Genomic DNA, 26,680 nt, shown 5'->3' on the forward strand with positions numbered 1-26,680 from the left:
ATCTCAATGCATCTAAAAACTGTGGAGAGGACAGTGTCATCCCAGGTTCCCAAGATGCCTAGAATTCTGGTATGCCTTTTGAATGCACATGCACAAGTTATGCTGACCTGCACCTGCCTCACAATGAGCTCCAGGTTGCTAAGAGAATGGTCTCTAGCAGAATGGCTATGCCTGTGATCTGAAAATTTTAAGGGCACCTCTATTGTTCATGTTATCACAGAGTTGTTTTTGCCACTGCAGGCTGGTAAGGTGTATGTGGATTCTTCTGCAGCACATAGCATCACCTGCCCAACATGGAATTGTGAGCTTTTGACTTTACCAGGAGGATCCTGTACCAGAAGCTCCAAGGTAAATTCCTTTTTGGTGAGGGTTACATGGGGCTTTAAGGGTAGTGATTATAGTTGAGCATTGTTCCTCCAAGAGTTTTCAATGGCCTAGAATTTACCACTGTATCTGAGATATGCTCCTTATAATCCCAGGTGCTCAGTGTTACCAGAGATCACCATAAGGCATGTCCATGTGCACTCCAAGGATCCCTTGGTGTAGTACCAGTCTCTCATCTAGAAGCATTGTCCACACTTCACAATTACCCAATAATAATGTCCTAAGACCAAGCAAAATATTAATAGTTACAATAATGAAAAAATGAAGAAAGAAAAAAATGAGAGTGGCTATTCCTGTATCAAACATGGCACTTTGCTTTCATGTGTATTTATTCTCTTTCATCTGAATATATATCATTTTCCTTCATCTGCATGGACATATTTGAAAACTGCTGAACCATCCTTTAAAGAATATTCTTCAATTTTTGTTCAGTGTTTCTTCATGATGAGATTGAGTTTATGAATTTTAGGCAGTAATGGCAGAAATTTATTGTGCTGTCAGGGTGATCAATTTCTAAATGATATCTTTGATTTTTATTTCCTTTCAATTCACTTTATTTTAAATCTTATCTGTGATCTAAAGCAACATACAAACATCAAAAATCACCATCTTATATGAATAGAAAGCAAAGTTTAAGAAAAGCAAATAACCTGAAATAATTTGTTTCTTTTATCATGGTACAAGTTTACATTAATGTGGTATCTTCAATGCAGTTAATTAAAGGATATTTCTAATATTATTGTTTGTCCTGATTGCAGAGGCCATTTATTCACATATGGGACCTGTCTATTGCTGCACAGTCCAAAGTTTTTATTTCCCTCTCTTTTCATCTAGTTCCAAATACACTACTTAGTATCCCTCATACCCACTTTTAAATATAGTTTTCTCTCCTGAACCTAATGTGCAGAATCAGCTATACTCCATAGCATGTGTTACTGAAACTTTCCCATTACTCCAAATACCAAACAATATATCCTGGGGTGACCAATATATACCAGGAAATCCTGGTGTGAGAAACCTTGGGAATAAAATTCCACTGCAGCTAGAACCTGTGGAGAGGGAGAAATCCCAGGATCCAAAGCACTTAGAATTATGGCAAGTCTTTGGAGCGTGCATGCATGTGTTGTGCTGTCCTGCATCCACCTACCAATAAGCTCCATTCTGCTAAGTGACCAGGCTCTAGAATTATGGCTGTGCTTTTGGTCTCTAAAAGTAAAGGACACCCTGAGTGTGCATGCATTGGGGGAGTTGTGGCCACTGCAGCCTGGTTAGGTTTATGTGGATGCTTCTGCAGCACAAGGGTCACCTGCCAACCATATGAATAGTGAGCTTTTGACTCCTCAGGAGGATCCTATACCAGAAGCTCCAATGCTGATTCCTGGTTGTTGATGTGTATGAGGGACTTTAAGGGTAGTGACCCTGGATGAGCATGGGGTCCCCTCCAGTTTCCAATGGCCCAGAATTTACCACTGGTTCTGTAACATGGTGCTTAGATTCCTGGGTGCTCAGTGTTCCCAAAGCCCACTATGAGTCATGCCCATGTGCACTCCAAGGACCCCTTGAAATCAAGGGAACTTTGGACACCTGTGGTGTGTCTGTCCTGTCCACATTCTAGTTTACCAGAGTTTTAGTTCATGGCTGCATTAGCAGTGGGATTTCCTGCCCTAATTTTCTCACCAAAAGTCCCACTTGGGGTCTAATTTCTGAGTGACTGTCAAGGGAATCCAGTGGGACAGTGCCCATTTGATGATGACTGGCTTTGGTGATAGTGTTTAGTTGGTTGGAGGCATGATTGAGGACACAAATGGAGCCTCGTAGAGGGCTGGCTTGATGGTGTCCACTGAATACTATTTTTTTATATGTCCAGGAATTACCCATTGCCCAATGGGAAATCCCTGCCCAGGGAGACAGCTTCCCCTGGCCCAGAGAGTGAGTGTGTTCCCCAGGAAACTGTGAAGGCCCACCCCAATTCTGCCTTTCACATGGTGCTGGCCTTTGAAGACAGTAATCACAGATGTGGCACATTTTTGTTTACATTGTGAAAGCAAGGTTATTAGAAAGGAAGAAGTTTTCCCCAACCTGTCTGATCCTGAATGTACTGATGCTCAATGGAGTAGGACCAGTTTGCACTGACTGAGACCATTCTACATATAACCCATGAAATCAGTCACTTTAATCTCTCTCTGATCTGAACCACTGCATTCATGAGGAGTGCAACCAACTAATCCGATGTTGATTTATGTTATTTTCTTTTAACTTTTCACCAAGTTAACATTTATTTTTGATCTTTGTGTTATAACTCTTGGTCCTTAACCAGTGGAAATTGATGTGCAAAGAAAATGTCTCTGTCTTTAATTTTTCATGTTGCATTTCATCTAATAACAGAGCCATTCTTTTGTGTACTCACAGGGATATTATCACAATCATTAAATTAAATTTGGTGTAGTACTAGTATCTCCTCTAGAGGCCTTGTCCACAACTCACCAATTACCCAATAATGTCCTATAGCCAAGCAAAATATTTATAGTAATAATAATGATAGAAATGAAGAAAGGAAAACAAGGGGAGTGTCTCTTCCTATATCAAGCATGGCATTTTGCTTTCAGGTGTATTTATTCTCTTTCTTCTGTATATATATCATTTCTTTCCTTCATCTGTATGGACATATTTGGAAACTGCTGGACCACAATTTTAAAGAATGTTCCACAATTTTTGTTTATTCAATGTTTCTTCATGATGAGATTGAGTTTATGAATTTTAGGCAGGAATCACAAAAAAATATTGTGCCCTCAGTGTGATTAATTTCTAAATGATAACCTTTAATTTTTTCCTTTCCATTCCCTTTATTTGAACATTATCTGTGATCTAATTCAAAAGACAAACATCAAAAATCACCATCCTTGGGGGAGCTGCGGGCTGGCCAGCGCCACCTGCTGGACAGGAGAGGAAAAGCACCAATTCTAAAGGCCTCATAGGAAGGTCTCATTCTCAGGAAAACTCCATACCCTCCCAATGAGACCTGGACCTCACTAGACTGGGAAAATCTGACTAGGGTCGACCATATCTGAGGAGACCCACTCACAAAAAGGTTACATAGAGGCAGAGCAAGAAACAGAAAAAACAAGAGGGGAAAAATTCTGATCAACTAAATAGAACCTAAGTTAGAGGTCTAGAATAAGCTGAACTGAATAACAGCCAACCAACAAAGAAAACCACTAGGTAAAAGACAGAAAACAAGCTCCAAAATAAACTAATCAAGAGAATCAGATGCCTAGACAACTTAAGATAACAAGCCATACCAGGAAACACGAAAACATGGACCAGCCAAAGAAACAAACTAATAGCTCAGCTGAGACACAGGAGTGGAGGCAACTAATGCTAAATAAATTTGATGAAATGAAGGAAGATATAGCAAAAGAGCTGAAGGATATAAAGAAGACACTGACTGACTATAAAGAAGAATTAATAAACTTAAAAAAAACAAATGGCAGAACTCATGGGAATGAAGGCCACAATGGAGGAGATGAAAAACACTATGGAGGGACACAACAGTAGATTTGAACAGGCAGAAGAAAGGATCAGTGAACTGGAAGACAGGTCATTCGAATTCATACACACAAAAGAACAGATGGTGAAAAAAATGGAAAAATATGAGCAGGGTCTTAGAGAGCTGAGTGACAACATGAAATGCACAAATATACGTGTTATGGGTATCCCAGAAGGAGAACAGAGGGGAAAGGGGGCATAAAGAGTAATAGACGACATATTCACTGAAAATTTCCCAACTCTTATAAAAGACAGAAAATTAGAGATTCAAGAAGTACAACATACCCCAAATAGAATAGATCTCAATAGACCTACTCCAAGACACTTACGGGTCAGATTGTCCAATGTCAAAGAGAAAGAGAGGATTCTGAAAGCAGCAAGAGAAAAGCAATCCATCACATACAAGGGAAAGTCAATAAGACTATATACAGATTTCTCTGCAGAAACCATGGAGGCAAGAAGACAGTGGCATGATATATTTAAGATACTGAAAGAGAAAAACTGCCAACCAAGAATTCTATATCCAGCAAAACTTTCCTTCAAAAATGAGGGAGAGATTAAAACATTCTCAGACAAACAGACACTGAGAGAGTTTGTGAATAAGAGACCGGGACTACAAGAAATACTAAAGGGAGTGCTACAGGCTGATAGGAAAAGACAAGAGAGAGAGAGTTGGAGAAGAGTGCAGAAATGAAGATTATCAGGAAAGGTAAAAGGAGAGGAAAAAATAAGATATGACATATAAATTCCAAAAAACAAAATGGTAGTAGAAAGTACTGCCCTTACAGTAACAACACTAAATGTAAATGGATTAAACTCCCCAATAAAAAGACACAGACTGGCAGAATGGATTAAAAAACAGGACCCATCTATATGCTGTCTTCAAGAAACTCACTTTAGACACAAGGACAAACATAGACTGAAAGTGAAAGATTGGAAAAATATATTTCATGCAAACAACAACCAGAAAAAAGCGGGAGTAGCTATATTAATATCAGACAACTTAGACTTCAAAATAGAAACAATTAAAAGAGACAAAGAAGGACACTATATATTAATAAAAGGGTCAATTTATCAAGAAAACATAACAGTCATAAATATTTATGCACCAAACCAGAATGCCCCAAAATTCATGAGGCAAACACTGCGATCACTGAAAGGAGAAATAGATACCTCTACAATAATAGTTGGAGACTTCAATACACCACTCTCATCAATGGATAGAACATCTAGACAGAGGATCACTAAAGAAACAGAGATGTTTAATTGTATGATAAATGAACTAGACTTGACAGACATTTATAGAACACTACATCCAACAACAGCAGGATACACTTTTTTCTCAAGTGCTCATGGAACATTCTCTAGGATAGACAACATGTTGGGTCACAAAGCAAGTCTCAACAAATTTAAAAATATTGATATTATACAAAACACTTTCTCAGACCACAATGGAATGAAGTTGAAAATAAATAAAAGGCAGAAGGTCATAAAATTCACAAACATATGGAGGCTAAACAACACCCTCTTAGAAAACCAGTGGGTAAAGGAAGAAATTACAAGAGAAATTAGTAAATACCTTGAGACAAATGACAATGAAAACACAACTTATCAAAACTTATGGGATGCAGCAAAGGCAGTGCTGAGAGGGAAATTTATTGCCCTAAATGCCTATATTAAAAGAGAAGAGAGAGCAAAAATTGAAGAGTTAACTGCTCACCTGGAGGAATTAGAGAAAGAACAGCAAACTAACCCCAAAGCAAGCAGAAGGGAAGAAATAACAAAGATTAGAGCAGAAATAAATGCAATTGAGAACAGGAAAACAATAGAGAGAATCAACAAAACCAGAAGTTGGTTCTTTGAGAAAATCAATAAAATCGATGGACCACTGGCTAGGCTAACAAAAAAAAAAAAAAAAAAAGAGAGAGCAGATGCAAATAAATGCAATCAGAAATGGGAAAGGAAATATTACTACCGACACTGCAGAAATTAAGGAGATAATGAGAAGATACTATGAGCAACTATATGCTAATAAACTAGACAACTTAGATGAAATGGACAACTTCCTAGAAAAGCATAAACAACCAACATTAACTCAAGAAGAAATAGATGACCTCAACAAACGAATCACAAGTAAAGAGATTGAGTCAGTCATCAAAAAGCTCCCAAAATGGAAAAGCCCAGGACCAGATGGTTTCACATGTGAATTCTACCAAGCATTCAAGAATGAATTAGTACCAATCCTGCTCAATCTCTTCAAAAAAATTGAAGAAGAGGGAAAGCTACCTACCTCTTCCTATGAAGCCATCATCACCGTAATACCAAAACCAGACAAAGATACTACAAAAAAAGAAAATTATAGACCAATTTCTTTAATGAATATAGACACAAAAATCCTCAACAAAATACTCGCAAATCGAATCCAGCAGCACATTAAAAGAATTATACTCCATGAGCAGGTGGGATTTATTCCAGGTATGCAAGGCTGGTTCAACACAAGAAAATCAATTAATGTAATACACCACATCAATAAATCAAAGCAGAAGAACCACATGATCATTTCGATTGATGCAGAAAAGGCATTTGACAAAATTCAACATCCTTTCCTGATGAAAACACTTCAAAGGATAGGAATAGAATTGAACTTTTTCAATATGATCAAGGCAATATATGAAAAATCCACAGCTAACATCACACTCAATGGGGAGAGACTGAAAGCTTTTCCTCTAAGATCAGGAACAAGACAGGGATGCCCACTATCACCATTGCTATTCAACATTGTGCTGGAAGTTCTAGCTAGAGCAATTAGGCAAGAAAAAGAAATAAAAGGCATCCAAATTGGAGAGGAAGAAGTAAAACTTTCACTATTTGCAGATGGCATGATTCTATATGTAGGAAATCCAGAAAAATCTACAGCAAAGCTACTAGAACTAGTCAATGAATACAGCAAAGTAGCAGGCTACAAGATCAACACGCAAAATTCTGTAGTGTTCCTATACACAAGTAATGTACAACAAGAGGAGGAAATCAAGAAAAAAATCCCATTTACAATAGCAACCAAAAGAATCAAGTATTTAGGAATAAACTTAACCAAGGACACAAAAGACCTTTACATAGAAAACTATAAGAAACTGCAAAAAGAAATTGAACAAGACCTGAAAAAATGGAAGAACATACCATGTTCATGGATTGGAAGACTAAATATAGTTAAGATGACAATTTTACCTAAACTGATTTACAGATTCAATGCAATACCAATTCATATCCCAACAACTTACTTTACAGAAATAGAAAAACCAATAACTAAATTTATTTGGAAGGGTAAGGTGCCCTGAATAGCCAAAAATGTCTTGAGAAAGAGGAGTGAAGTGGGAGGTCTCACACTACCTGACTTTGAAGCATATTACAAAGCTACAGTGCTCAAAACAGCATGGTACTGGCATAAGGACAGATATACTGATCAATGGAATCGAATTGAGTGTTCAGAAGTAGACCCTCACATCTATGGACAACTGATCTTTGATAAGACAGTGAAGCCAAAGCACCTGGGAAAGAGCAGCCTGTTCAATAAATGGTGTTTGGAGTACTGGATATCCATTTCCAAAAGAAAGAAAGAGGATGTCCATCTCACACCTTATACCAAAATTAACTCAAAGTGAATCAAAGACCTAAACATTAGCAACAAGACCATAAAACTCTTAGAAGAAAATATAGGGCAATATCTTAAAGATCTTGTGAAAGGAGGTGGTTTCTTTGACCTCACACTCAAGGCACGAGCAACCAAAGAACAAATAGACAAATGGGATCTCCTCAAAATTAAACACTTATTTACATCAAAGGACTTTGTCAGAAAAGTAAAAAGGCAACCTACACAATGGGAGATGATATTTGGAAACCACATATCAGATAAGAGTTTAATATCCCGAATATATAAAGGAATTCCACATCTCAATAACAGAAAGACAAACAATCCAATTAAAAAATGGGCAAAAGACATGAACAGACATTTTTTTGAAGAGGAAATACAAATGGCTCAAAAGCATATGAAAAAATGATCAACTTCACTGGCTATTAAGGAAATGCAAATCAAAACCACAATGAGATATCATCTCACACCTACCAGAATGCCCATTATCCAAAAAACAGAAAATGACAAGTGCTGGAGAGGATGTGGAGAAAGAGGCACACTTATTCATTGTTGGTGGGAATGTAGAATGGTGCAACCACTCTGGAAGACAGTACAGAGGTTCCTCAGGAAGCTAAATATAGATTTGCCCTATGACCCAGCTATTCCATTGCTGGCTATATACTCAGAGGAACTGAAACTTAATACACAAACAGACATTTGTAAACCAATGTTTATTGCAGCATTATTCACAATTGGCAAGAGATGGAAACAGCCCAAATGTCCATCAAAGGATGAGTGGATAAACAAACTGTGGTATATACACATGATGGAATATTATGCAGCTGTAAGACAGAACAAAGACATGGATCATGTAATAATGTGGATGAACCTTGAGGACATTATGTTGAGTGAAGTTAGCCAGAAACAAAAGGACAGATTCTGTGTGGTCTCACTAATATGAACAGACATTAATGAACAAATTTTGGGAGTTAAAAGCTGACAACACAGGCGACCAGGAGATAGAAAGAGGGCAGAGATCAGCCATTTGATGCTGAAGGACTACAGAATGTTTAGGATTGATTGCATAGATCCAGAAATAGACAGGATAATACTGTGTGATGGTAGCACGGTATTGTAAGTACACTGAACAAAAATGTCTGTGAGTAAAGCTGAAAGAGGTGGGATAGGAGAATGTATGACACCAGAGGTGAAGATAGATGATAAAGACTGGGACTGTATAATGTGGCAAAAACTGGAGTGGCCAATGACTGTTACTAAATATACAAATATAAAAATGTTTTTGCATGTGGGAAAGCAAATGAATATCAACCATGTAGAAATTTGAAAAAGGGATGGTATTCAGGAAAAAACATAATCAAAGCAAACTGGAGTCTATGGTCAACAGTAACATTGTAATATACCTCCATTAAATATAACAAAGGCAATACGCCAATGCTAAATTTATATGAGAAGGGGATATAGGGGAGTAATATGGGATTCTTGGTAGTGGTGTTATTTGCTGTCCTTAGTAGTATATTGTATTGTATGACATGTTATTTTTCTTTTTATCATTTTTTCTTATTGCTAAAAAAAAAACAAAAAACAATTTTTCTTGTACTAATAAGTATGTTCAAATGCTGATTGTGGTGACAAGTGTACAACTTTATGATGATACCATGAACAACTGATTGTACACTGTGGATAAATGTATGGTATGTGAATATAACTCTATAAAATTGTAGGAAAATATATATATAAGAGTAAAAGTGTTGGAGAAAACATGGTGAGAGGGATGATGCCTCACCAATATGGACTAACTACAATGTGTAAACTCAGAATTGAATCTTAGAACATAGCCTAACGTGGACACAATAATTGTAATAGTCCCTAGATTGTAAGCTCTTACAGCAGTTAACTCCATCCCTGAAGTGTAAGGCCTATCTCTAAACTTTGAGATGCTGATCCCCTAGCATATGTTGTCACAAACATTGGGACTGGTGGTTTGATGTGCTGAGCCCTCGAGCATGGGACTTGCCCTTATGAAGCTCATTACCACAAAGGAGATCCTGAAGTTGTATGTAATGGTGCCTAAGAGTCTCCCCCTGAGTACCTCTTTGTTGCTCAGATGTGGCCCTCTCTCTCTCTAACTGAGCCATCTCAACAGGTGAACTCGCTGCCCTCCCGCCTACGTGGGACCCGACTCCCAGGGGTGTAAATCTCCCTGGCAACGCAGAGTATGACTCCTGGGGATGAATGTGGACCCGGCATCGTGGGACTGAGAGTATCTTCTTGACCAAAAGGGGGATGCAAAATGAGACGAAATAGTTTCAGTGGCTGAGAGATTCCAAATGGAGTCGAGAGGTCACTCTGGTGGACATTCTTATGCACTATATAGATAACACCTCTTAGGCTTTAATGTATTGGAATAGCTAGAAGTAAATACCTGAAACTACCAAACTCCAACCCAGCAGTCTGGACTCCTGAAGACAGTTATATAATAATGTAGATTACAAGGGTTGACAGTGTGATTGTGAAGATCTTGTGGATCACACCCCCTTTATCTAGTGTATGGATGAGTGGAGGAATGGGGATAAAAACTAAAGGACAAATGGGGTGGGATGGGGGGATGATTTGGGTGTTTTTTTTCACTTTTATTTTTTATTCTTGTTCTGGTTCTTTCTGATGTAAGAAAAATGTTCAGAGACAGATTGTGGTGATGAACACATAACTATGTTATCATACTGTGGACAGTGGATTATATATCATGGATGATTGTATGGTGTGTGAATGTATTTCAATAAAACTGAATTTAATAAAAAAAAGAAATTAACAAAAAAAAATCACCATCTTATAACAAAACAAGACAAAGTTTAAGAAAAACAAATAACCTGAAATTATTCCTTTGCTTCCATCATGGTACAAGTATGCATTAATGTGGTAACTTAAATGCAGTTAAGTAATGGAGATTTCTAATATTATAATCTGAATTGTTTGTACATTCCATGTATTCTCATATGTGACCTGTGTATTACAGCACAGTCCTAGGTTTCTTATTAACCTCTCTTTTCACCTAGTTCAAAATACACTAATTCATTTCCCTAATACCCACTTTCAAATATAGACTTCTCTGCTGAACCTTATGTGCAGAAAGAGCTACGCTCCAAACCAAGTGTTACTGAAGCTTCCCCATTACTCCAAATAGAAATCCATGTACACAGGTGTGCCCAATATGCAGCAGACCATCCTGGCATAAGGAACCTTGGGAAAGAAATCTCATTGCAGCTGGAAAATATGGAGACAACAGGGTCAGCCTAGGTTCCCAATGCATCTAGAATTCCTGTGTGTGTTTGGAATGTGCATGCACAATTTGCACTGAGAAGCACTGCCTGAAAGTGAGCACCAGTTTGCTAAGGAAATGCCCTCTAGCACAATGGCTGTACCTGTGTTCTGTAAAGGTAAATGGCAACACAAGTGTGCAGGCGATGGTGGAGTTACTGCCCCAGCAGGCTGGTTAAATATATGCAGACCTTTCCACAGCACTCAGGATCACATGACCACCCTTTGGATGGTGAGATTTTGACTCTCCCAGGATGATCCTATCCCAGAAGACCCAGGGCAAAACTGATTTTTATTGGGTATGGGGGGTTTAAGGGTAGTGACCCTGGACTATCATGTGCCTGCCTACCATTTTCAAGGACATAGAAGTTACTGCTGTGTCAGAGACATGGGGTTTAGCATCCTGGCTGCCCAGTGTTACCAGAGCTCACTCTGAGGCATGCCCATGTGCCATCCAAAAAACCCCTTGAAATCAAGGAAGATTTGGACACCAGCGATGTTCCTGCCCTGTCCAGAGTTCTAGCTGACATTATGTTTGGTTCACAGTTGTCTTATTGGTGGGATTTTGTGCATTTTTTCTCAACAGAAGTCTCTCTTGGGGTCTAAATGCTGAGTGACTGCCAAGGGATTCAGGTGATGCACTGCCCATATGATGATGACTGCCTGTGGTGTTAGAGATGAGTGCATTGTAGGAATGATTGGGGACATGGATTTAGAAACCCAGAGGGCATGCATGATGGTGTCCACAGAATATTTTTGGTTCTTGGTCCAGGAATTACCATTAACTTAATGCAAATCCCTGTTAAGGGAGGCAGACTCCCCTGGCCCCAGGAAACTGAGAATGCCAACCCTAAATCCCGCTTAAACATGCTGCAGGCCTTGGGAGACATTAATCACAGATGTGGCACATATTTGGTTCAAGTGAAGAATTCAAGGTTATTAGAAAGGAAGAAGACTTACCCAACCTGTCTGATCCTGAATATGCTGATGCCCAAGGGTGTATGCCCAGGTGGGACTGAATTTGACCATTCATCTCATATTCCTTGAATGCCATCAGCATAATCTCACACTGATCTGACCCTCTGACTTCCTGAGGAGGGTGACCAAATCATCTGTTGTTGCTTTATTTTATTTTACTGTAATTTCTCACCAAGCTAAAATTAGTTTCTATTCTTTGTATTATAACTCTGGGTCCTTAACCATTGGAAATTAATGTGCAAACACAATGTCTTTCTCTAATTATTCATGTAGCATTTCATCTAAGAAAAGAGGAATTCTCTTGTGTATTTACAAGAATATTATCACAATCATTGAATTAAGTTTGATGTAGTACTAATCTCTTTACTAGAGGCCTTGTCTGCACCTCATCAATTACCCAAATGTGTCCTATAGACCAAGCAAATTATTAATGCTAATAATGATAGGAATGAAGAAAGAAAAATAAAATGACAGTGTCTAGTCTCATATCAAACATGGCATTTTTCTTTCAGGAGTATTTATTCTGTTTCATCTGAATATATAACATATCACTCCTTCATCTGGATATATTTGAAAAATGATGACCACCCTTTTAAAGAATGTTCCTCAATTTGTGTTTGTTCATGGATTTTTTCAGGATGAGATTGAGTTTCTGAATTTTTAGCAAGAATGTCATAAAATTATTCTGCCCTCGGGGTGATTATTTTCTAAATGTTTAACATTTATTATATATTTTCATCTTATTTTAAACCTTATCTATTTACTGAAACAACACACAAATATCAAAAATCACCACCTTATAACAAAAGAAAGCAAAGATTAAGAAAAGCAAATAACCTGAAATAACTCCTTGCTTCCATAATGGTCCAAGTGTGCATTAGTGTGGTATCATCAATGCAGTTAATTAAAGGAGATTTCTGATATTATAAACTGTCCTGTTCACACAGACCATGTATTCTCTTATGAGTCTTGTGTCTTGCTGTAGACCTATAGGTTTGTTATTTCCCTCTCTTTTCACCTAGTTCCAAATACACTTCTTCATTTCCCTCATGCCCTCTTTCAAAAATAGACTTCTCTGAACATTACGTGAAGAAACAGCTACACTCCAAACCAAGTGTTACTGAAGCTTCCCCATTACTTCAAATAGGAATCCATGTACCCAGGTGTGCCTAATATACAGCTGGAAATCCCATTGTAAGAATTCTTGGGAAAGAAATCTCTTTGCAGCTAGAACCTGTGGAGAGGACAGGGTCAGCCCAGGATCCCAAAGTGCCTAGAATTCTGTCACACCTTTGAAATTTGCATGCACAAATTATGCTGAGCTGCACCCACCTCGCAGTGAGCTCTAGGTTGCTAAGGGACAAGACTCTAGCACAATTGATGTGCCTGTGATCCAAAAAGTAAGGGGCACCCCATGTGTGCAGGCAATGGGTGAGTTTTTGTGACATCTGTAGGCTGGTTAGGTATATGAGGATCTTTCTGCAACACTGAGCATCACCTGCCACCCTTTCATTGATGAGAATTTGACTCTTCCAGGATGATCATAGACCAGAAGACCCAAGGCAAAATTCCTGGGTTTTGTGGCATATGGGGGACTTTAAGTGTAGCAACCCTCACTGTGCATGGACCCATCTACAATTTTCAAGGGCACAGAAGTTACTGCTATGTTGGGGACATGGAGCTTAGCATTGCAGATTCTCAGTGTTACCAGAGCTCACTGTGAGGCATGCCCATGTGCAGTCCAAGAAGCTCTTTGAAATAAAGGAAGATTTGGACACCTGGGATGTGCCTGTTCTGTCCAGAGTTCTAGCTGACATGAGGTTTCATGGCTGTCTTAGTGGTGGAATCTTTGGCTCTATTTGTGCTTGGCAGAAGTCTCTCTTGTGGTCTAAAAGCTGAATGGCTGCAAAGGGAGTCAAGTGATGGAGTGCCCACATGATGATCATAGGCTGTGATATTGGAGTTGAGTGCATGGGAGGAATGATTGGGGATATGAATGGAGACTCCCAGAGGGCAGGAATGATGGCACCCTCTGAATATTTTTTGGTTCTTGGTCCAGGAAATATCATTGCCATAAGGGAAATCCCTGCTCAGGGAGTCAGCCACTCCTGGTCCTGACAGAGTGTGTGTTCCCCAGGAAACTGTGAATGCCCACCCCAAGTCCCCATTTTACATGGTGCCAGCCTTGAGAGAGAGTAATCACAGATGTGGCACACATTTGGTTCAAGTGGTGAAGGCAAGGTTATTAGAAAGGAAGAAGACTTTCCTGACCAGTCTGTTCCTGAACGTGCTGATGCCCAAGAGTATATGTCCAGGTGGCATGAACTGTGGCCATTCTTCTAATATCCCATGAATACTGTCAGTGGAATCTCACTCTGATCTGACACTCTGCCTTCATTAGGAGGGCAACCAACTCATCTGATGTTGGTTTTTGGTGTTTTACTTTCTCACTGAGTTAACATTGGTTTGTATTCTTTGTATTACAACTCTGGGTCATTAATGATTGGAAATTAATGTGTAAACAAAATGACTCTTTAATTATTCATGAGCACTTCCTCTAAGAACAGAGCCATTCTCTTGTGTATTCACAAGAATATTATCACAATCATTAAATTAAACTTGATGTAGTACTAGTCTCTCTTCTAGAGACCTTGTCCACACCTCACCAATTAGTCAATAATATCCTATAGACCAAGCAAAATATCAATAGTAACAATGATAGAAATGAAGAAAGAAAAATAAAATGACCATGTCTAGTCTTATATCAAACATGGCATTTTGCTTTCAGGAGTATTTACTCTGTTTCATTTGAATATATAACATATATTTCCTTCATCTGAATATATTTGAAGACTGCTGAACCATCCTTTTAAAGAATGTTCCTTAATTTGTGTTTATTCAGTGTTTCTTCAGGATGAGATTAAGTTTATGGATTTTTAAGCAGGAATGGCATAAAATTATCATAAAGGGGAGCTTGATAAGCTATGTAAAGATTTCTCCACAGAAACCATGTAGGCAAGAAGACAGTGGACTGATATATTTAAGATACTGAAAGAGAACTGCCAACCAAAAACTCTATATCCCACAAAACTGTTCTTCAAAAATGAGGGAGAGATTAAAATATTTTCAGACAAACAGACACAGAGAGAGTTTGCAAATAAGAGATCAATGCTACAAGAAATACTAAAGAGAGTGCTATAAGCTGATAGGAAAAGAGAGGAGAAAAAGTTTTGGAGAAGAGTGTAGAAATGATTATCTGGAAGGGTAAAAAGAGAGACAGGAAAAAATATGATGTGACATATAAAATCCAAAAGACAAAATGATAGAAAAAATATATTGTCCTTACAGTAATAATAATAAATGTTAATGGATTGAAATACCCAGTAAAAAGACACAGACTGGCAGAATGGATTAAAAAAACAGGACCCAACTACATGCTGTCTAAAAGATACTAACTTTAGATACAAGGACTAAAATAGGCTGAAAATGAAAGGTTGGAAAAAGGCATTTCATGCAAACAGCAACCAGAAAAAAGTTGGAATAACTATACTAATAATTGACACAGTAGATTTCAGAAGGAAAACAATTTAAAAAGGCAAAGAAGGACACTATATATTGATAAAAGAATCAATTCTTCAAGAAAACATAACAATCATAAATATTTATGCACCAAGCCAGAGTGCCCCAAAATTCATAAGGCAAACACTGAGAACACTGAAAGAAGAAGTAGGTAATTCCACAAAAGCAGTTGGAGAATTTGATACACATCTATCATCAATGTGTAGAACATCTAGACAGAGGATCAACAAGGAAATGGAGTTCTTGAATTGTATGATAAATGAACTAGGCTTGACAGACATTTGTAGAACACTATAACTCACAACATCAGGATACATATTTTTCTCAAGTGCTCATGGAACATTCTCTAGGATATACCACATGCTGGGTCAGAAATAAAGTCTCAACAAATTTAGAAATATTGATATTATAAAAACAACAATCTTGGATCATCATGGAATGAAGTTGGAAATAAATAACAGGCAGAAGATTGTAAAATTCACAAACATATGGAAACTAAACAACACACTCTTAGAAAATCAGTGGGTAAAGGAAGAGATTACAAGAGAAATTAGTAAATACCTCAAAACAAATGACAGTGAAAACAGAACACATCAAAACTAATGGGATGCAGCAAAAGTTGTGCTGAGAGGGAAATTTATTGCTAAATGCCTATATTAAAAGAGAAGAGAGAACAAAAATGAGGTATTAACTGTCCACCTGGAGGAAATAGAGAAAGAATAGCAAACTAACACCAAAGCAAAAAGAAGGAAAGAAATAACAATGATTAGAACAGAAATAAATGAAACTGAAAGCAGGAAAACAATAGAGAGAATCAACAAATCCAGAAATTGTTTCTTCAAGAAAATCAACAAAATTGACAGAGAGAGAGAAAGAGAGAGAGAGAGAGAGAGAGAGAGAGAGAGAGAGAGAGAGAGAGAGAGAGAGAGAGAGAGAGAGAATGAAAATAAATGCAGTCAGAAACAGGAAAGGAAACATAACTACTGACCCTGCAGAAATAAAGGAGCTAATGAGAAGATACTATGAGCAAATATATGCTAATAATCTGGACAACTTATCTGAAATGGACAACTTCCTAGAAAAGCATAAACAACCAATATTGACCCAATATGATCCAAATGACTTCAGCAAACCAATCACAAGTAAAGAGATTCAGTCAGTCATCAAAAAGTTCCCCAAAAACGAAAGCTCAGGACCAGATTGCATCACATGTGAATTCTAGGAAGCATTCAAGAAAGAATTAATAACAAAATGGCTCAAACTCTTAAAATATTGAAGAGGAGTGAAAGCTACCCAACTCATTCTATGAAGCCAACAGCACCCTCATACCAAAATCAGACAAAGATACTACTAAAAAAGAAAATTATAAACCTACCACTTTAATGAATATAGATGAGAAAACCTCAACAAAACACTCACAAATCAAATCCAGCAGCACATTAGAAGAATTTTACACCACGACAAAGTGAGGTTTATTCCAGGTATCCAAAACTGGTTTAACAAAAGAAAATCAACTAATGTAATACATCACATCAATAAATCAAAGTGAAAGCACCACATGATCATGGTGATTGATGCAGAAAATGCATTTAACAAAATTAAACATCTTTTCTTGATGAAAACACTTGAAAGGATATGAATAGAAGGGAATTTTCTCAATATGATAAACTCAATATATGAAAAACCCACAGCTAACATTGTACTCAATGGGGAGAGACTGAAATCTTTCCCTCCAAAATCAATAACAAGATAGGGATGCCCACTGTCACCATTGCTATTCAACATTGTGCTGGAAATTATAGATAAAGCAATCAAGCAAGAAAAAGAAAGAAAAGGCATCCAAATTGGAGAGGAAGTAAAACTGCCACTGTTTGCAGATTACATGATTCTATATACAGAAAATCCAGAAAAATCTACAGCAAAGCTAGCAGAGCTAATCAATGAATAAAGCAAAGTGGCAGGCTACAAGATCAACACATAAAAATCTGTAGTGTTCTTATACACAAGTGATGTGCAACTAGAGGAAGAAATAAATATATTCCATTTACAATAGCAACCAAAAGAACCAAGTATTTTGGAATAAACTTAACAAAGGCCGCAAAACATATATTTAAAGAATACTACAAGAAACTACTAAAAGGAATCAAACAGGACCTTAAAAAATGGAAGAACATACTGTGTTCATGGATTGGAAGACTAAATATAATTAAGATGTCAACTCTACTTAAACTGATTTAGAGATTCAATGCAATACCAATTAAAATCCCAACAACTTACTTTGTAGAAATAGGAAACCCAATATCAAAATTTATTTGGAAGGGTACAGTGCCCTAAATAGTCAAAAATGTCTTGAGAAAGAGGAACAAAGTGGGAGGTCTCACCCTACCTGGCTTTGAAGCATATTACAAAGCTACAGTTCTCAAAACAGCATGGTACTGCCACAAGGACAGAGATACTGACCAATTGAATTGAATTGAGTGTTCAGAAATAGACTCTTGCATCTATGGACAACTGATCTTTGATAAGACTGTTGAGCCAAATCAACTGGGATGGAGCAGCCTCTTCAATAAATGGTGTTTGGAGAACTGAATATCCATTTCCAAAAGAATGAAAGAGGACTGCTACTTCACCCTTTATACAAAAATTATCTCCAATTGTTTCAAAGACCCAAACATAAGTACTAAGAACATAATACACTTAGAAGAAAATGTAGGGAAATATCTTAAAGATCTTGTGATAGGAGGTGTTTTCCTAGACCTTACACCCAAAGCACAAGCAACCAAAAACAAACAGACAAATGGAATCTCCTCAAACTCACACACTTTTGTAAATCAATGCACTTTGTTAGAAAAGTAAAAAGGCAACTTACACAATGGGAGATGATATTTGGAAACCACATACCACATGTGGGTTTAATATCCTGAATATATTAGATGATCCTACATCTCAACAGAAAAATGAACAACCCAATTAAAACATGGGAAAATGGCGTGGACACAATTTTATGAAGGGGAAATACAAATGGCTAAAAAACATATGAAAAAGTGTTCAACTTCACTGGCTATTAGGGAAATGCAAATCAAAACCACAGTGAGTTATCATCTCACACTTACCAGAAAGGCCATTATCCAAAAAAAATAGTAAATTACAAGTGCTGGAGAGGATATGAAGAAAGAGGCACACTTATTCATTGTTGGTGGGGATATAGAATGGTGTAACTGCTCTGGAAGATAGTATGGAGGTTCCTCAGGAAGCTTAGTGTAGACATGCCATATGACCCAGATATTCCATTGCTAGGTATATACTCAATGTACTGAAAGTTAAGACAAAAATAGACATTTGTAAACCAGTGTAATTGCAGCATCATTCACAATTGCCAAGAGATGGAAGCAGCATAATTGTCCATCAAAGGATGAGTGAATAAACAAGCTGTGGTATATAAACATGATGGAATATTATGGAGATGGAAGACAGAACAAAGACATGGAATGTATAAAAACAAGGATGAACCTTGAGGACTTTATGTTGAGTGAAGTTAGCCAGAAACAAAAAGGACAAATACTTTATAGTCTCCCTAATATGAACTAACATTAATGAGTAAACTTTGAGAGTTAAAAGCTGATAACACATGCTACCAGGAGTTAGAAAGAGGGTAGAGATTAGGCATTTGATGCTGAAGGACTACAGAATGTTCAGGAAGATTGTATAGATTCAGAATTCAGTAGCATAATACAGTGTGAAGGTTGCACAATATTCTAAGTACCCTGAAGAAAGATGTCTGCGAGTAAAGCTGAAAGAGGTGCGATAGGGGAATGTATGACACCAGAGGTAAAGATAGATGAGAAAGACAGACTGTATAACTTGGTAAAAACTGGAGTGGACAATGACTGTTGCTAAATGTACAAATATAAAAGTGTTTTCACATGTGGAAGAAAAAATGAAGGTAAACCATGCAGAGTGTTGAAAAAGGGATGGTATTTTGGAAAAAAAATAATCAAAGCAAACTGGAGTCTATGGTCAACAGTAACATTAAAATATGCTTCCACTAAATGTAACAAAGGCAACATACCAAAAGTTAAATATGTATGAGAGGGGGATATAAGGGAGGAATATGGGATTACTGTTAGTGCTGATATTTTCTGTCCTTACTCTTATATTGCATTGTATATTTTATTTTTCTTTTTATTATCTTTGTTATTTGCCCAAAAAACATTTACCTAGTAATCAATATGTGCAAGTGCTGACTGTGGTGATAAATGTATAACTATATGATGATACCATGAACAACTTATTGTACACTCTGGGTAATTGTATGGTATGTGAATGTATCTCTATAAAATTGTATAAAAACTATAAATAGGTATAAAAGAGCTGGTGAAAACATGGAGAGAAGGATGTACCTATTTATTGGTGATGAAGAGGCAGAATGGTGTGTCATTTCTGGAGGTCATTGTGGTGGTTCCACAAGAACCTATGTATGTGGAGGCCATAGGATCCAGCAACCTCATTATATGGTATGCACTTGGAAGGCCTGAGAGCAGAGACATGAATGGAGAATTTCATACCTGTTTATGGAGGCAGCATCCATGATTTGCAATGGCTGGATTTGGCCTAATGGTACATCGACTAAGGATCAGAATGGTGAACGGTGGTGTATACATAAAATGGAATATGCAGCAACTACCAGAAGTGAAGCTGTGAGTCATGCAACACATTGAATGGATCCAGTAGACAGTATTTTGAGTGATATACACCAGAAACAAAGGCAAACACTATAATGCCTCACCAATATGGATTAACTACAATGTGTAAACTCAGAATTGAATCTTAGAGCACAGCATAACAGGGAAACTGTTATTGTAATGGTCCCCAGATTGCAAGCTCTTACAGCAGTCAAATCTATTCCTGAATTTTAATGGCTAGCTCCAAACTCTGTGATGCTAATCCCTTTGTTTATAACCTGATTGGTCTCCGGAACATTGGGTGTATGTGTGACACCTGAAACTCAGTGCTGGAGCTTCTCAGATATGAATGTCAGTATTAATGCATATAGCAACTGTTTAAGAATAAAAGCTGATAAAGAGTCCAAATTTCAATTAAAGATATATGCAGCAGATCTGGTTAAAAATAAGGCAGATCTGGCCAAAGGGTAAAGGTTGAAACTGACTGAGTGTTAAAACTTCAAATTCCTTTGGAGTCCAAGGGAAGAGATGTTTATTTGGTGTAAGAACTGTATTTTATAAACAATATAACATATATAGTCAGCTTGTTCAAACACCACAATTACACTGAAGTTTGAATAAGAAGTGAGATATCATAATAGGTTTGCATAGGTTAGAGTCAAACCTAACCTTACCAAAAGTAATTTGGGCAGACAATATAAACATATACGTAGGGCTCCCCTGTGGATCTGGAGGAAAATGTGGTTGTGTTGGACTTTCTCACCTGGATTGCTGCTGATGTTCTCACACACATTGAAGACCGATGGCTTGGTATGCTGAGCCCTCTGTCTTGGGGCTTGCTCTAACAAAACTTGTTACTTCAAAGGGGAGGCTAAACCTACTTGTAATTGTGCCCAAGATTCTCCCCTTGAGTACCTTTGTTGCTCAGATGTGGCCTTCTCCCTCTAACTAAGCCACCTTGGCAGGTGTTCTCTCCACTACATGGGACCTTACTCCCAGGGGTGTAAATCTCCCTGGCAATACAGGATCTGACTCCTGGGGATGAATCTGGACTCAGCATCATAGGATTGACAACACCTTCTTGACAAAAAGAGGGATGTGAAATAAAATAAAATAAACATCAGTGGCTGAGAGATTTCAAATGGATTTGAGAGGGCACTCTGGTGGACATTCTTATTCACCATACACATAACATATTTTAGATTTTCACATATTGGAATAGCTAGAAGTAAATACTTGAAACTGTCAAGCTCCAACCCAGTAGCCTTGACTCTTGAAGACAATTGTATAACAATGTGGCTTACAAGGGGTGACCATGTGATTCTTAAACCTTTTGGTTTGCACTGCCTTCATCCAGTGTATGGATGGATGAGTAGAAAAATGGGGACCAAAACTAAATGAAAATTAGAGTTGGATGGGGGGTGATTTCAATGTTCTTTTTTACTCTCATTTCTTATTCTGATTATGATTATTTCTGGTGTAAGGAAAATGTACAAATATAGATAGGGATGATGGCTGTATAACTATATGATGGTAATCTGAATAGTGGATTGTACTCCATAGATGATTGTATGGTATGTGACCATAGCTCAATAAAATTAAATTTAATTACAAAAAAAGGACAATGTACAAAGTCCTTGGCCACAATTGTAGAAATTTGGGGATGCTTGCTCCAACTCACTGATGTCACCTCCATCATTCCAATTTTTAAATCCTGGGTCAAGCAAAAAAATACAAACCAAAAAATAGCAAAAAAACAATTAAAAACCAAATGAAGCCATGCCCATCTCACCTCATTTAATGTGCAAGTTATGCTTGAACAAAGGGTGTACAACAAGTAATAATATTAGAAGTAATTCCTTTCCACAATGGAAGGGCCAAACTCATATTCCCCCTTACTGATCAACATCTGCTGGAATGTGGACAGTGAGGCCAGTATGGATCCACAAATACACACAGAGTACTTGTGCTCAAAGGGGCAATGACCTTTGTCTTCATTGTGCTGGGTCCAAGCACAGTGATCTCCTTCTGCATTCTGTCAGTAATGCCCAGAAACCTAGTGGTCCCACCCAACAGCAACACATTGGCATAGAGATCCTTGTGGATGGCCACATCACACTTCATTATGGAGTTGAAGGTAGTTTCATGGATGCCACAGGATTCCATTCCCAGGAAGGAAGGCTGGAAGAGGGCTTCAGGACAGCAGAACTGCTCACTGCCAATGGAGATGAACTTCCCATCAGAAAGCTCATATCTCTTTTCCATGGAGGTGGGCAAGGCAGTGGTGGGCATATCCTGCTTGAAGTCCAGGCAACAGCAGAGTTTCTTCTTTTATATCACACACAATATCCTTCTTGGCCATGGTGGTGAAACTGTAGCCATGCTCCATGAGGATCCTCATCAGGTAATCTGTCAGATGACAGCTGGCCAAGCTCAGACACAGGATGGCATGGGGCAGGGCATAGTCCTCATAGATTGGCACAGTGTGGTTGACTCCATAACCAGAGTTTATGATAATGCCTGTGGTGTGGCCAGAAGCATACAGGGACAGCATGGCCTGGTTGGCCACACACACAGCAAGGGTGTTGAAGGTCTCAAACATGAACTGGGTCACCTTCTCACAGTTGGCCTTCAGGTCCAGGGGGCCTTTGTCAGCAGTAGTGGGTACAACTCTGGGTCAAGATGCAGCTTGTAGTAGGTATGGTGCCAGATCATTTCCATGTCATCCCAGTTGGTGATGATGCCTTGCTTAATGGGGCACTTGAGGGTCAGTATACATCTTTTCCTCTGGGCCTCATCACCCACATAGAAGTCCTCCTGGCCCATGCCCATCCTTACATACTGGGGCCAGAGATGCCCTAATATGGATGGAAAGATGGCCCAGGGTGAATCATGACCTGCAAAGCCAGCCTTGCTCATGCTGGAGCCATTGTCAGCAATGAGAGCAGTGATATATTTATCCATGGTGAGCAATGTGGTTACAGATCTAAACCAGTGGTGGTGGTGGAGCAGTAAGAGACCTGTGTTCATGGAGTGGACACAACATCAGTGGTCTAACAAGGTGTTTTTTCTGTCATGTGACATTTAACATTTTGAAATATGGAAGCATCTTTTAAATACACTTAAGGCATTTATTTATTAAAACATTCTTTGCCAAGATTTCACATTAGCTTAAAATTCAATTCAGAGTTTCCATTTCTTTACTGAGGTCTCCACCTCAATGAATTACATAGACACCTTCTCCAGCAATCAACATTTCCAGCAACAACATGGTGAGCCCCAGAGACAGCTTCTTTGTTTCCTAGGTGGACCAACTAGATGTTAATGCTGCTCTGCTACAAGATGAAAACTCCGAACTCATATTTAATGGAAAAGGAGTGAAACTTCTGCAAAGTGCACTTTGTAAGAAGAGGTACTTTTTGCTTATGAAAAGAAACCAGTGAGTCCTCTAAGAATAATAAAACGGAGTATTTTACAGTTAAGCGCATGATTTGGAGTGAAGAATTTGGATGTTGTTCTGCTGGTCCAGGCTGTTAATACTTTTCTTGTTCCTCCTGGGGACCACCTTCATCAGGTATCACAAGTCTTCTTCTGTGGCTTAAAGAATGTCCACAATCCTCTGCAATATAGGATCATTTTCCCCCTTGTTCTCCTGACAAATCAATTCAATGTTCCTTAGTTTTCCAATGTAGAAATCTCTCTCCTTCTCCAAGTCTTCAACAGTAAGTTTCAATACATTGACCTGCTTCATCAATTCAGCTGCTTCATCATCCCCATTGCCCACACCAGGATTCTTTCTCACCACACCTGGGCCAGCCTTAGGCATTGCAGTAGTTCTCCGTGTTGAAATGGGCCTCTGTGGAGCTGCACTGTTAGAGCTGAGAGGGTTCTTTGGTTTATTGAGAGCTGGAGCAACAAGAGAGGGAGGCACTTCCATTTTTTTGACCTTTTCTAGCAGCTAGAGGATCACAGTCTTTTCTGTCATAGTTTACATCAAAAAACTTCTTGAACCACTGAACAATTCAAAATTGTCCTGAAACTTTCCTTTCACTAATTTGTCCACAGGAATTATTTTGTCAGTACTCATTCTCTTAAAACCTGCTTGCAGTATTTTGAAGTTCTGGATGTATTCATTTTCTAACTTAGCTTGGAATTTAACTTTCTTTAAAGCAATGGAGCCAGGGAACAGCATGTCCATAAACTGACAATAGGCAGCTCCTGAGCACAACTGTTCAATTTTTGTCAAATTAAACTGCAGAGACTTGTTGATCCAAGCCAGCATTGCATGTCAACTTAAGTTATCACTGGTCACTGATGTCAAGTATACATTCACTGCAACCTTCAGCTCTCAGTAGGACTGCATCCACTGCCTGTGCCCAGCTCCAGTTCCATCTCTGTCTCATTCAAACTTAATAAGGTTTTAATACCCAGAATAAATAGACATCCTACAAATCAAATACAAACAAAAAAAGAAAAAGAGAATGCAATTAAAAATGGGCAAAAGACATGGGCAGACAGTTTTCCAAACACAAAAAAGAAATGGCTAAGAAACATATGAAAAGTTGCTAAACTTCACTACCCATTAAGGAAATGAAAACCAAAACCAGAATGAGATACCATTTCACACCTATGAGAATGGTTGTTTTAATAAAAATACATGTAGAAAAAATGTATATATAAGAGTAAAAGTGTTGGAGAAAACATGGTAAGAGGGATGTACCTATCTACTGTTGATAAGCAGGTAGAATGGTGTAGCCTTTCTGAAGGTCAGTGTGGTGCATCCACAAAAATATGTGGGGACCATAAGGTCCTGAAACCTCATTATGGGGTATGTCATTTGAAGATCTGAGAGCAGAAACATGAACGGACATTTGCAAACTGTTGTTCATGGAGACAGTAATCATGATTTGTAATGGGTGGAGGTGACCTAAGGGTACATAGACTGAGGAATAGAATGGTGAACTGTGGTATGTGCATACGATGGAATATTGAGCAACTATGAGAAGGAGTGAAGCTGTTGACACACAATGAGGTGAATGGATCCTGTACACAGTTTTTGAGTGAAGTACCCCAGAAATAAAAACACTATAATTCCTCACCAATGTGGACTAACTACACTGTGTAAACTCAGAATTGAATCTTAGAACATAGCCTACTGTGGACATGATTATTGTAATTTTCCCTATATTGTAAGCTCTTACAGCAGTCAACTCTATTCCTGAATTGTAATGCCTATCTCTAAACTTTGAGATGCTGATCCCTTAGTGTATAACCTGATTGGTCTCTGGAACAATGCATATCTCTGAGACACATGAAACTCAGAGCTACAGCTCAGCAGGTATGAATGTCAGTATTAGTGCATACAGCCACTGCTAAAAAAAAAAAAAACTGAAAAAGAACCCAGACTTCAATTAGTGATATGAATGAAGCAGATCTGGTTAAGAGTAGGGCAAACTGGGCCAAAGGGTAAAGGTTGAAACTGACTGTGGTTTAAAACTTCAACTTCCATGTGAGACCAAGAGTAGAGATGTATATTTGGAGGCAGGATCTATATTTTCTAAACAGTATAACTCTACAGTTTGTTCAAACACCACAATTACATGGAACTTTGAATAGGAAGTGAGATACGGTAGGTTAGTATAGTTTAGAGTGAAATAGTGACACATCCCAAAGTAATTTGGGCAAAGAATAAAAAATATATTTACAGCCCCCCCACCCTAAGGAGCTGGGGGAAAGTGTAGAAGTGTTGGACTTCCTCATCTGGACTATTGTTGATGTTGTCACAAACATTGGGACTGGCAGTTTGATTTGCTGAGCCCTCGATCATGGTACTTGCCCTTATGAAGTTCATTACTGCAAAGAACAGGCTAAAATTGCACATAATTGTACCTAACAGTCTCCCGCTGAGTACCTCTTTGTTGCACAGATGTGATTCTCTCTCTCTCTCCAGCTGAGCCACCTCAGCAGGTGAACTTATTGTCCTCCCCCTTATGTGGGACCTGACTCCCAGGGTTGTAAATTTCCCTGGCAACACAGGATATGACTCCTGGGGATGAATCTGGACCCAGCATCATGGGGTTGAGAATATACTCTTGACCAAAAGGGGGATGCAAAATGAGATGAAATAGTTTCAGTGGCTGAGAGATTTCAAATTGATTTGAGAGGTTGCACTGGTGGACATTCTTATGCACCATGTAGATAACACCTCTTAGGTTTTAATGTATTGAAATAGCTAGAAATAAATACATGAAACTACCAAACTCCAACCCAGTAGTCCAGACTCCTGAAGATTGTATAATAATGTAGATTACAAGGGGTGACAAGGTGATTGTGAAAACCTTGTGGATCACAGTCCCTTTATATAGTGTGTGGATGGATGAGTAGAAAAATGGGGACAAAAACTAAATGACAAATAGGGTGGGATGGGGGATGGTTTGGCTGTTTTTTCTTACTTTTATTTTTTATTCATATTCTGATTCTTTCTGATGTAAGGAAAATGTTCAGAAATACATTGTGGTGATGAATGCATAACTGTATGATTGTACTG

The 26,680-nt window shown here is 38.2% G+C and overlaps 2 pseudogenes; both read right to left on the minus strand.

Annotated features, from left to right (window-relative positions):
• Positions 1-21,979: 21,979 nt before the first annotated feature.
• On the minus strand, positions 21,980-23,097 carry LOC119525741 (annotated as a pseudogene).
• A 569-nt stretch (positions 23,098-23,666) lies between these two features.
• The window catches only part of LOC119525724, a 33,870-nt pseudogene continuing 30,856 nt past the window's right edge, over positions 23,667-26,680 (minus strand).

The sequence above is a fragment of the Choloepus didactylus genome, assembly GCF_015220235.1.
Source record: "Choloepus didactylus isolate mChoDid1 chromosome 26 unlocalized genomic scaffold, mChoDid1.pri SUPER_26_unloc1, whole genome shotgun sequence".
NCBI lineage: Eukaryota > Metazoa > Chordata > Mammalia > Pilosa > Megalonychidae > Choloepus > Choloepus didactylus.